Here is a 12,514-nt window from a genome sequence, read left to right as displayed (position 1 = left end):
AGATACCCTGGATACAGTGATGATGGAAAGGGATGAGCTGAAGACTTCAGATTTGCAACTCAAATGCTGTATGAAAGATGTAAAAGCTTCTATGTATGCCCTGAAAGAAATTCTTATTTCCTGTGGTCACAGAATTGTGAACTCTGAAAACAAGACCCAGAGTCTCATTGTGTGAGTAGTAGATTTACAATGTAAGCTAAATTCTCAACCTTGCAGGGTGTCTGCTGTTAAAGGAAAGGCATTGGTTGAAAAAGAATGGGATCCTGAAAGTTGGGCTGATAATGATTGCAGTGGGGACATTGGACTGATAATGCTGGGTCTTTGCTAGATAAACCTCTAATGATCTGCCATGAGGAAACAGCCACTGAATCTCCAGTCTTCTCTGAGAAGACAGCTACAGAACCTCCAGCCTGCCTTGAGGAAACAGCTTCTTGCCCTGCAGTCTGCTCTGAGAAGTCTGCCATTCAACCTGTGCCTAAGGAGATTAACCTTTCAGTGCTTGCTAAACCTTGAACCATCTCCTCTGGAAAACAGTCCTCACTCCTCTGTCTGGAGAGATTAATCCTATTTCAACAGATGAAATTACAACAGAATGCCCTGAGGTAATTGACTTGAAGGGCACTTGTAATTTTTTTCATGACGTACCCCCACCACCCCTCTTTTCTTCAAAACCTATAACTAGACTAAAGTCCCAACAGTCCATGAAAGGTGAACTCAAAAAGAACTGCATGAGTTTTCTAATTTATATAGATAAAAGTCAGGGCAATATGTGTATAAATGGACATTAAGGGTTGGAGATAATGGTAGAAGGTATAGAAAGTTGAATCAGGCTGAATTTATTGATATGGACCTACTAAGCAGAGATTCTGCTTTCATTGTTGTAGCTCAAGGGGTTAGAAAGAGCATCAGTAGTTTGGGTGGTTGGCTGAAACATGGATCAAAAGATGGCCAACATTTGAGTTCATTTCCCGGAGCCTGCCTATCCCAAAAACAAACAAACAAAAAGATGGCCAACATTACCTGAGGTCGAAATGCCAGAACTGTCCTGTTATAATTTAGAGGAGGGGATCCAAAAGCTTAGAAAGACTGGAAATGTTAGAGTGGATTTATCATGGAAGACTTGCTCACATACCCAGGAATGTCCAGAGGACAGACCTTTTACCAGGACTATGAGGAATAAATTTTTGAGACTAGTATCATCATCCCTGAAGAGTTCTGTAGTCGTTTTTCTCTGTAGGTCAGATATTACTGTGGAAACTGTTGTCACTGAGCTGGAATCCTTGAACACAATAGGGATGATCGAATCCTGAGTTGGCAGAAGCCACAAGGCAAGGTGGGGCATGGCTACCCAAATGGACAGTGGACTCAAAGCAGCAGTCAAAATAATCTGACTCACAGAGACTTATGATGTGGCTAGAGGAACATGGGGCACCTAGAAGTAAATAGATCGGCAGTCTACTAAGTTCTTGTTTTATTTAATAGAGAAAAAAATTCTAGGTCAAGTGTACAAAATTCTAACTTAAGTTACAAAAAAAGAGGACCACAGCCCCTTAACCACTCCCAAATTTGAGATAATTCACAGACCCAGAGTGCCTTGAATGAGGGGAAGGCCAAGTACCCTTGGGGAAGGATTCTGGTGCACTGCCAAAAATATATACTGTTAATCTTCCTCCCAGCCTTCCCCAAGGAGACTTATCACTTTTTACCAAGGTGACGGTGGATTAGGGAAAAGGAAATGATCTTGGGTATTAGTAGACAGTGGCTCAGAAGTGATATTAATTCTGGAGACCCAAAACGTCACTCTGGTCCAACAGTCATGGTAGGGTCTTTTAAAGATCAGGTGATTGATGGAATTTTAGTTCAGCTCTATCTCACAGTGGGTCCCCATACCCATTCTCTGGTTATCTCCCCAGTTCTGGAATGCATAATTGGAATAGACATACTCAGCCTCTGGCAGAATCCGCACATTGGTTCTCTGACTTATAAGTGAGGGCTATTAGAGTAGGAAAGACAAAGTGAAAGCAACTAGAACAACCCCTTACCTAGAAAAATAGTAAACCAGAGGCAATAGTGGATTTCTGGAGTGATTGCAGAAATTAGTGCCACTCTTAAGGACTTGAAGGGCACAGGGGTGGTGATTTCAACCACATCCCTGTTTAACTCTCCTAGTTGGACTCTGCAGAAAACAGATGAGTCTTGGATGATTAAAGTGGATTATCAGAAACTTAACCACGTGGTGACTCCAATTGCAGTGGCTGCTCCAGAAGTGATATCGTCGCTTGTGCAAATCAACAAATCTCCAGTAACTGGTATGGAACTATTGATCTGGCAAATGCTTTTTCCTCAGTAGTTGTCAGTAAGGACCACCAGAAAGAGTTTGCTTTCAGCTGATAAGGCCAGCAGTTTACCTTCACTCTCCAACCTCAGGGGTATATCAACTACTTAGCCCTATGTTATAATCTTGTCCGCAGGTAACTATCATTTCTCCGTCCCACAAGATATCACACTGCTTCATGATATTGATAATATCATGTTGATTGGACTTAGCAAGCAAGAATTAGCAACTACTATAGACTTTTTGGTAAGGCATTTGTGTGACAGAAGATGGGAGATAAATCCAACAAAAATACAGTATCCTTCCACCTCAGTGAAATATCTAAGTGTCCAGTGGTGTGAGCATGTCAAGGTATCCCTTCTAAGGTACAGGATAAGCTGTTGCATCTGCCCCCTCCTACCACTAAAAAAGAGGCACAACACCTAGTTGACGTCTTTAGATTTTGGAGATAACATTCCTCATTTGGGTGTGCTATTCTGACCCATTTACTGAGTGATAAGAAAAGCTACCAGTTTTGAATGGGGACAGGATCAAGAGGAGGATCAGAAACAGGTCCAGGCTACTATGCAAGCTGTTCTGCTACTTGGCCATATGATTCAGCAGATCCAACGGTACTAGAAGTATCAGTGGCAAATAGAGATGCTGTCTGGATAGTTTGGTAGGCTCCTACAGGTGAAACTCAATATAGGCCCTCAGGATTTTAGAGTATAGCCTTAATATCCTCTGCAGATAACTACTCTCCTTTTGAGAAACAGCTTTTGGCCTGCTACATGCCTTAGTAGAGACGAAATACTTAACCATGGGCCACCATGTTATCATGAGACCTGAGTTGCCTATCATGGGTTGGGTGTTGTCTGCCCCACCATGCCATAAAGTTACACATGCACAGCAGCAGTCCATTGTAAAATGGAAATGGTACAAGAGATGCAGCTTGAGCAGGTCCTGAAGACACAAGTAAGTTATATGAGGAAGTTTCCCAAATGTCCACGGCCTCCACTCCTGCCACATTACCTTTTCTTTCCCAGCCCAGAGCTATGGTCTCTTGAGGAGTTTCTTAAATTCAGTTGACTAAGGAAGAGTAAACTCAGGCCTGGTTCGTAGATGGTTCTGCATGATATGCAGGTATCACCTGAAAGTGGACAGCTGCAGCAATGCAGCCCCTTTCTGGGATGTCCCTAAAGGAGAGTGGTGAGGGGAAATCCTCTCAATGGGGGAAACTTTCGAGCAGTGCACCTAGTTGTTCCTTGTGCTTGGAAGGAGAACTGGCCAGAGGTGCATTTGTTTACTGACTCATGAATGTTGCTAATGATTGGGCTGATGGTCAGGGTCTTGAAAGGAGCATGATTGGAAAATTGGTGACTAGAGGTCTAGGAAAGAGATATGTGGCTAGATCTTTCAGAGTGGGCAAAAACATGTGAAGATACTTGCATCCCATGTGAATGCTCACCAGAGTGTGACTTCAGCAGAGGAAAGTTTTATTAATCAAGTGAATAAGATGACCCATTCTTTCTCTCTTTCTTTCCTCTTTATCCAGCCACTCTTATCATTGCCCAACTGAACAAAGTGGTTGGGATGGAGGTTATGCATGAGGTCAGCAACATGGAATTCTACTCACAGAGGCTGACCTGGCTACAGCCACTGCTAAGTGCCCAATCTGCCAGTAGCAGAGACCCACACTTAGTCCCTGATATGACACCACTCCCCAACGTGATCAGCCTGCCACCTGATGGCAGGTTGATTATACTGGACCACCTCCATCTTGGAAAGAGCCGCAATTTTATAGACGCATATTCTGGATATCGGGTTTGCCTTCCCTGCATGCAATACTTCCTCCAAAACTCCCATCCATGGACTTACAGAATGCCTTATCCACCATCATGGTATTCCACACAGCATTGCTTCTGATGAAGCAACCCACTTCACAGCAAATTAAATTAGGAATGGGCTCATACTCATGGAATTCTCTGGTCTTACCATTTTCCCCATCATCCAGAGAAGCTGGGTTGATAGAATGGTGGAATGGCCTTTTGAAAACCCAATTACAGTGCCAACTAGGTGGCAGTGCCTTGTAGGGCTGGGGTAATGTTCTCCAGGGGGCTGTGTATACTCTGAATCAGTATCCACTATATGGTGCTGTTTCTTCTTTAGACAAGATTCACGGATCTAGGAATCAAGGGATGGAAATGGAAGTGACACCACTCACTATCACTCCTAATGATCCACTAGAAAAAATTTTTTTTCTGTCCTTGAAACCTTAAACTTTGCTGATATATGGGTGTTAGTTCCAAAAGGAGGCATTCTCCTACCAGGAGACACAACAATGTGCCCACTGAACTGGAAGGTAAGAGTGTAACCTGGCCACTTTGGGCTTCTCATGATTCTGAATTAACAGGCAAGGAAAGGGATTACTGAACTGGCTGGGGTGATTGATTCTGACTATCAAGGGGAACTACACAATGGAGGTAAAGTAAAATTTTCATGGAATACAGGAGATCCCTTAGGGTTATTCTTATTACTTCCATGTCCTATGATTAAAGTCAGTGGAAAAGTGCAAAAACTCTATGGTAGTTAGGTTCAGGTGTCAACTTGGCCAGGTGAAAGTGCCTAGTTCTGTTGTTGTGGACATAAGCCAATGGCATGTGACACTCATCTGTCACTTATTACATCTGTGGTCGGTTAGGGGGAGTGCCTGCTGCAATGAATGATGTTCAACTTAATTGGTTGGGTGCTCAAATGAGCGAGGTCAATGCAGCACAGCCCAAGCAGCTCAGCATACCTCATTTCAGAACTCACAGCTCAGCTCAAGTCTTTGGCGATGCAGAAAGGAATCACCCCAGGGAAAGCTGTTGGAACCCAGAAGCCTGGAGAGAAGGCCACCAGAAATCACCTTTTGCCTTCTCATGTAAGAGAGGCCCTTAGATGAAGTTTAGCTGCCTTTCCTCTGAAGAACTATACATTTTTAACTAAATAAATAGTCTTTTATTAGAAGCCAATCCATCTCTGGTGTGTTGCATTCTGGCAGCTTTGGCAGACTAAAACAGATTTGGTACCAGAGATATGGGGTGCCGCTTCAGTTTACAAATGCCAGATATGTTGGAACAGTTTTTGCATGGATAGGGGAAGATTTTGGAGGAACTCTGAGGAGTGTTGGTGTAAAAGGAACCACTGCCAATCTGGACAAAGGGGGACACAAAAGGGACAAATTGGAGTTTGCAGAGTAAGAACCATGAAAACTCAGGTCTAAAGCCAAGAAACTTCGGGTCAGGAGAGTGGACCCACTCCTGGAGAGGGTGAGTTTGCCCCAGGAGCAGAGGGGACCTTCTGCTTCATTTCTCAGGAAGAGTTGTGCCACCCCAGGCACTGGAAAGGGTTGAGTGTATCAACTGGGGGTTGGGAGAACCTGGCTGCCACCTAATTGTTCTAGAGGGGTTAAGCATGTGCTGCAGAAATGGCAGAGATCCCGGGTGCTGCCCTGAAGCTTGGAGAGGGTACAGCCAAGAAAAAAGGTGGTCTCCCCAATGTCCCCCAAGCTTGCAACCACCCCAGTGTTTAGAGAGAGCAAAGCTACTGTATGGGCCCTTGGAAAGTGTGGCACTGCCACTTTCTAAAACCCTGACGATAGATGACTTTCAGACTTTGAAATCCAATGGTGTTTGCTCAGCAGGTTTTCAGAACTTTTTGGGTCTTGTGACCCCTGTGTTCTTTCCAATTTCTCCCTATGGAAATGAAAACATCTATCCCATGACTGTCCCTCCTTTGCATACTGGCACCAGATAACTTGTTTTGAGATTCATAGGTCCAGAGCCAGAAAAGAATTTTTGCCACTTGAATAGCATTTAAGGTGATGTGTATAGTTGTCAAGTTGACAGGGGGTGGATATGTGGTAGTTAGGTTCAGGTGTCAACTTGGCCAGGTGAAGGTGGCTAAGCAAACCCAGTCCAGGAAGGAATACCAATGACCCAGAAAGTTCAGGAATAAAGGTTTGGGTCATGTCACCAGGCATAGAACCATGGGCAGCTGAAATTTTTGCTGAGGGTAAAGGAAACATGGATGCGTAGTAGAAGAATGTAGTGATAAATGTGAATTATGACCACATGATCAGTTACGAAAATGAGGATTATAATGATATGAATGTTTCTTCCTTGCTGTTATGGGTATGTTTGCATTTGTACATAAAGCAAATATCTTTGTTTTCTTCTGTATCTTATCCCTTATTGTATGACATAAATTGTATTATTCATGTTGTAGTATTTAAGTTATTGAGTATTAAGGGTTTTTTTGCTTTAATTTTTTTTTTTTAATTTGCATGGTCAGGCTCTGGTAATTGAAGCTAGGTCTCTGGAATGGCAGGCAAGAATTCTGCCACTGAGCCACCATTGCACGACTGTAGAGTATCAAATTTAAGAGTGAATATTACTCAAGGACTTGTACCCTATTCTGAAGAGATTTACTGCAATTCCAACTGTATGCAGGACAGCTGAGTATTATTAGGTGAAAAATATGTCTTTTATTGTGTTCTATTTGAAGATTAAGTATGGTTTAAGGTGATGTGTATAGCTGCCAATTTGACAAGCAGTGGAACTGTTATGGTTAGGCTCATGTGTCAGCTTGGCCAGGTGATGGTGCCCAGTTGTCTGGTCAGACAAGCACTTCCATAACCATTACTGCAAGAACATTGCCTGGATGGTTAATAAGCCAGAAGGCAGGTCTATTGAATTTTTGGCATGTTAATTGCAGCCATGGCTGATTACACCTACAGTCAACCAAGGGAAATGTCTTCCGCAATTAGCGACTTTAATCTAATCAGTCAAAGGCTTTAAAGGAAAAGTAAGAAGAGAGAATCTCTCTCTCTTCTTCAGCCAACCTTGTCTCTCCTGGGGGATTCACTGAATACCTTCATTGGAGCTATCAGCTTGCAGCCTGCCCTATGGAATTGGGTTCATGCGTCCCCACAGTTGCGTGAGACATTTTTATAAAATCTCATACTTACAGAAATCTCCTATTGGTTCTGTTTCCCTTGAGAACCCTAATTCAAAGAGTTTTCTTCATTTTTCATTAAAATGTTCCTTTAATGTTATATCATGGCTAAGAATTTTTACTGACTTTTCTTTTAGTTACCTTCATTATACTACTTATAATTGGTGCTCTTCAAAAAGACAGCCATCTAGGCTTTATATCAAGCTTTTATTCCAGATACTAAAGAACTTTCTTCTTTGCAAATTAAAAAACAAAAAAATGCTACAGGACTTCCAGGAAGATGGCCAACTAGAGTAGCTCGAGATTAGCCCTGCTCCATGGAAAAGTTAGAGAAGGGACAGGAGGGTGACTGAGGTAAGAGCCTTCTGACTCACATGTGGCAGCACTGATTGTGGAGGCTAAGGAACTGAGAGACAGAATGCAGAACTGCAGAGCCTGTGGGAGTACACAGCCAGGAACATGGGACTAGAAAGTAAGCCAGGCCGCATTCCTTAGATGTGCTACCCTCACCAGCACAGCCCCATGACCAGGGACTCACCCCACACCCCATGCACCTGAACCTCATCACCCAATCCCATTCCCTGTGCTCCAGGTGCCCCAACCCCACCAGCCTCCAGTGCACATACCTGTCCCCCAACCCCACCCCAAGTGCAACCCAACCCACCTCTCCTGCATCCCTCCTGAACACTACCCCCCCCCATTCCCTGCAGGCTATTATCAGTGCATAAAGATTGCATGGTAATAGCAACTAATGTCCATACCTAGGCTACCCTGCAACCCACCCCTCCACCCCACCGCTGCCCATAGTGTTGCACAGCTGTACCACCCCTCCCTGAGTTCAGCACATCAGTTTATAGCATTCCTAGGCCCACACATGTACATGGGCCCCCAATCACATCATTCAGCTCTGGAAACTGCACTTTACAGGAGTCCTAGAACCACACATGTGCACAGCCCTCAGCCTCATTTCCCAGATCTGAGAAAATGCTGACTTACTGCCATAGCTCTACACATGTGCACAAAGAGTGCTGTGTCTTAGACCAGCGCACACCAGAGTTATATCCCCCAGACTGGGGCACCTGTACAGCTGTGTCCTCCCTGGCCACTGTGCGCCCACATTCACAAGCATCAGAGTAACATCCCCAACCTGCGCCTATACGTGCCCTGAAATAAACCACCATACTGAGTGCCCCAGCCCATGCCCTGCTCCCTGCTATACAACCATCCCTCCAACAGAAGGCCTTAGACTACTGAAAGAAATCAACTCCCAAAGTAAGTCAATCAAAATATTTACATGACACAAGGACAGTAGAAGATCACTAAGCATACCACAACGCAGACAGATGTAGCCCTGCCTAATGACCAAATTAAAACACCAGAGGAGACACAGATGTCGGAACAACTAATCAAAGATATTTATGCAACTCTACTTAATAAAATAAATGGGACAGCAAATGACATAAAGGAAAATCAAGAAGACAGTAGAAGAGCATAAAGAGGAATTTGAAAGAATAAATGGAAAAATAGCAGATATCACAGAGATTAAAGACTCTGTTGACCAAATGAAAAATACTATAGGCATCCAACACCAGTTTTGAAGAGACAGAAGAAAGAATAAGTGATATGGAGGATAGGATAATTGACTTTGAAGACTTAAAACATCAAATGGCAAAAAAAAAAAAAAAAAAAAAAACGGAAAAAATTGAATGGGAACTCAGGGAAATGATAGACAAAACAAAGCACAACAATATATGAATGATTGTGTCCCAGAAGGAGAAAAGAGGAGTAAAGGACTAGGAAGAGTAGTTGAGGATATAATGGGGGAAAATTTCCCAACCCTCATAAAAGACATAAATATACAAGTCAAAGAAGCCCAAAGAACTCCAAACAGGAGAAATCCAAATAGGCCTTCCCCAAGGCACATACTAATCAGTCTATCAAATGTTGAAGAGAAGCAGAAAATCCTGAAAGTGGCAAGAGAAAAAAAAATGTACTACATACGATGGAAACCAAGTAAGACTGAGTTCAGACTACTCAACTAGCACACTGGAGGCGAGAAGGCAGTGGTATGATATATTCAAGATCCTGAAAGAGAAAGACTTCCAGCCAAGAATTCTGTACCCAGCCAAAGAGTCCTTCAAAACTGAGGGGGAGATTAAAGTTTTCACAGACAAAGAAGCCCTCAAAGAATTTGTCAACAAGAAACTGGCCCTATAAGAAATACTAAAAGGACTTCTGCCTGCTGAAAAAATAAAAAGACAGGAGAGGGAGGTCTGGAGGAGGGCACAGAATTGAGGGGTACCACAAAGGGTATTTAAGTAATACAAAGAGAAAGAGGGAAAAGAATATATAGCTCTGACAAATAAAATTAAAAAGATAAGGTGGTGGAATCAAGAAACACCTTTTTAGTAATAACTTTGAACGTTAAAGGACTAAACTTACCAATTAAAAGATACAGATTGGCAGAATGGATAAAGAAACATAATCCAGCTATATGCTGCTTACAAGAACTGATCTTAGACACAAGGATATAAATAGATGGAAAGTGAAGAATGGAAACAGATTTTCCACACAAGTTGTAACCAAAAGAAAGCAGGAGTAGCTATACAACTATCAAACAAAATAGACTTTAAATGTAAAGACATCATAAAAAAACAAAGAAGGACACTATATACTAATTACTAATTAAAAGATCAATTCACCAATAAGATATTACAATCATAAATGTTTATGCTCCCAATCAAGGAGCTCCAAAGTATATGAAACAGACACTGGCAAAACTAAAGGGAGTGATAGATATTTCAACAATAATAGTAGAAGGCTTCAATACACCTCTCTCCTCTATAGATAGAACAACCAGACAGAAGATCAACAAGGAAATAAAGAAGGTGAATAACTTGATAAATGTATTAGACCTAACAGACATAAATAGGTCTTGTGTTTTCTACCCCAAAAACACAAGGTAATATGTTTTTCTGTAGTGCTCATGGAACATTTTCCAGGATGGATCATATGCTGGGGCACAAAACAGATCTTTTTGAATTTAAAAACATTGAAATCTTTCTCTGATCACAGTGGGATGAAGCTGGATCTCAATGACTACCAAGGAATGAGAACATTCACAAATATAGGGAGATTAAATAACATACACTTAAACAACCAGTGGTTCTAAGAAGAAATTGCTAGAGAAATCAGTAGCTATCTGAAGATAAATGAAAATGAGAATAGAACTTATCAGAACTTATGGGATGGTAAAGGCTGTGTGAGAGGGAAATTTATTGCCTTAAAGGCCTATATTAAAAAACAAGAAAGAGCAAAAATCAAGGACTTAAGAGCAAACCTAGAGGAACTTGAGAAAGAACAGCAAACTAACCCCAAAGCAAATAGAAGAAGAGAAATAAAGATTAAAACAAAGATAAATGAATGGGAGAACAAACGAACAATAGAAAGAATCAATAAAACCAAAAATTGATTCTTTGAGAAAATCAATAAAATTGATGGGCCACTATCAAGACTGACAAAGAAAAAAAGAGAGAGGATGCAAATAAACAAAATCAGAAATGAGAAGGGGTGCGTTACCACAAACCCCGAAAAAATAAAAGCAATCCTAAGAGGATACTATGAACAACTATATGTCAACAAACTAGATGACTTAGGTGAAATGGAGAAATTCCTGGAGACACACAAACAAACTACACTGATTCAGGAAGAAATAGAAGATCTCAACAAACCAGTCACAAGTAAAGAGATTCAATCAGTCATCAAAACTCTTCCTACAAAGAAAAGCCCAGGGCCAGAGGGCTTCACAGGGGAATTTTATCAAACATTCCAGAAAGAACTAACACCAGTCCTGCTGAACCTTTTCCAGAAAATTGAGGAAAAAGGAACTCTACCTAGCTCCTTTTATGAAGCTAATATCATCTTAATACCAAAACTGGGTACAGATGCTATAAGAAAGGAAAGCTACAGGCCAATCTCCCTAATGAACATAGATGCAAAAATTCTCCATAAAATATTAGCAAATCGAATCCAACAGCACATTAAAAGAATTATACACCATGACCAGGTGGGGTATATACCAGGAATGCAAGGATGGCTCCATGCAAGAAAATCAATTAATGTACTATAACACATTAACAAATCAAAAGGGAAAAAATCACATCGTCTCGATTGATGCTGAAAAAGCATTCAACAAAATTCAGCACCCTTTTCTGATAAAAACACTCCAAAGGATAGGAATCACCAAGGTAACTCCCTCAATAGGGAATATATGAAAAACTGATAGCCAGCATCGTACTCAATGGAGATAGACTGAAAGCCTTCCCCCTAAGATCAGGTACGAAACAAGGGTACCCACTGTCACCACTATTATTCAACATTGTGCTAGAAGTTCTAGCTAGAACAATCAAGCAGGACAAAGAAATAAAAGACATCCAGATTGGAAAGGAAGAAGTAAAACTCTCCATATTTGAAGATGATATGATCCTATTCTTGGAAGATCCTGAGAAATCTACAGCAAAGTTACTTGTGCTAATAAACAAATTCAGCAAGGTGGTGGGATATAAAATTAATGTGCAAAAATCATTAACATTTCTATATGTAAGCAATGAAGTAGTTGAGGAGTCAGTGAAGGAAAAAATTCCATTCAAAATAGCAATTAAAAGAATCAAATACTTAGAAAAGAACTTAGCTAGGGACATAACGGACTTGAACACAGAAAACTACATAACACTGCTTAAAAAAATCAAAGAAGATCTACATAGGTGGAAAGACATTCCCTGCTCATGTATAGGAAAGCTAAATATAGTTAAGATGTCAATTCTCCCCAAACTGATCTACAGATTCAACACAGTACCCATCAAAATTCCAGCAACCTACCTTGAAAATTTGGAAAAGCTAACTACAAATTCATCTGGAAGAGAGAGAGACCTGAAATAGCTAAAGGTATCCTAAAAAAGAAAAATGAAGTGGGAGGATTAACACTCCCTGACTTTAAAACTTATTATAAAACCATAGTGGTCAAACAGCATGGTCCTGGCACAAAGACAGGAGCATAGACCAATGGAATTGAATTGAGAGTGCAGAAATAGACCACCAAATCTATGGTCAACTGATTTTTGACAAGGCCCCAAATCCTCTGAACTGGGGCAAAATAGTCTTTTCAATAATTGGGCATGGATGATCTGGATATCAACAGCCAGG

The 12,514-nt window shown here is 41.3% G+C and overlaps 1 protein-coding gene across 33 annotated transcripts in view; it reads left to right on the top strand.

The window, feature by feature from the left end:
* The window catches only part of LOC143656990 (uncharacterized), a 402,509-nt gene that overhangs the window by 122,949 nt on the left and 267,046 nt on the right, over positions 1-12,514 (top strand). Inside the window, exons 3-4 of one of the 33 annotated variants that reach the window (XR_013162701.1) lie at positions 3-602; positions 2,170-8,957. The exons of 29 other annotated variants lie outside the window; for them this stretch is intronic. The gene's annotated coding sequence lies outside the window, so the exon portion shown is untranslated. Of the gene's footprint in view, positions 1-2; positions 8,958-12,514 lie in introns of those variants that run through there. 3 more of the 33 variants (XR_013162703.1, XR_013162702.1, XR_013162700.1) reach the window with 3 other exon arrangements.

Source organism: Tamandua tetradactyla, chromosome 15 (genome assembly GCF_023851605.1).
Source record: "Tamandua tetradactyla isolate mTamTet1 chromosome 15, mTamTet1.pri, whole genome shotgun sequence".
Lineage (NCBI taxonomy): Eukaryota > Metazoa > Chordata > Mammalia > Pilosa > Myrmecophagidae > Tamandua > Tamandua tetradactyla.
The sequence above is the reverse complement of the archived record's forward strand: the minus strand, read 5'-3'. Positions and strand labels throughout refer to the sequence as shown.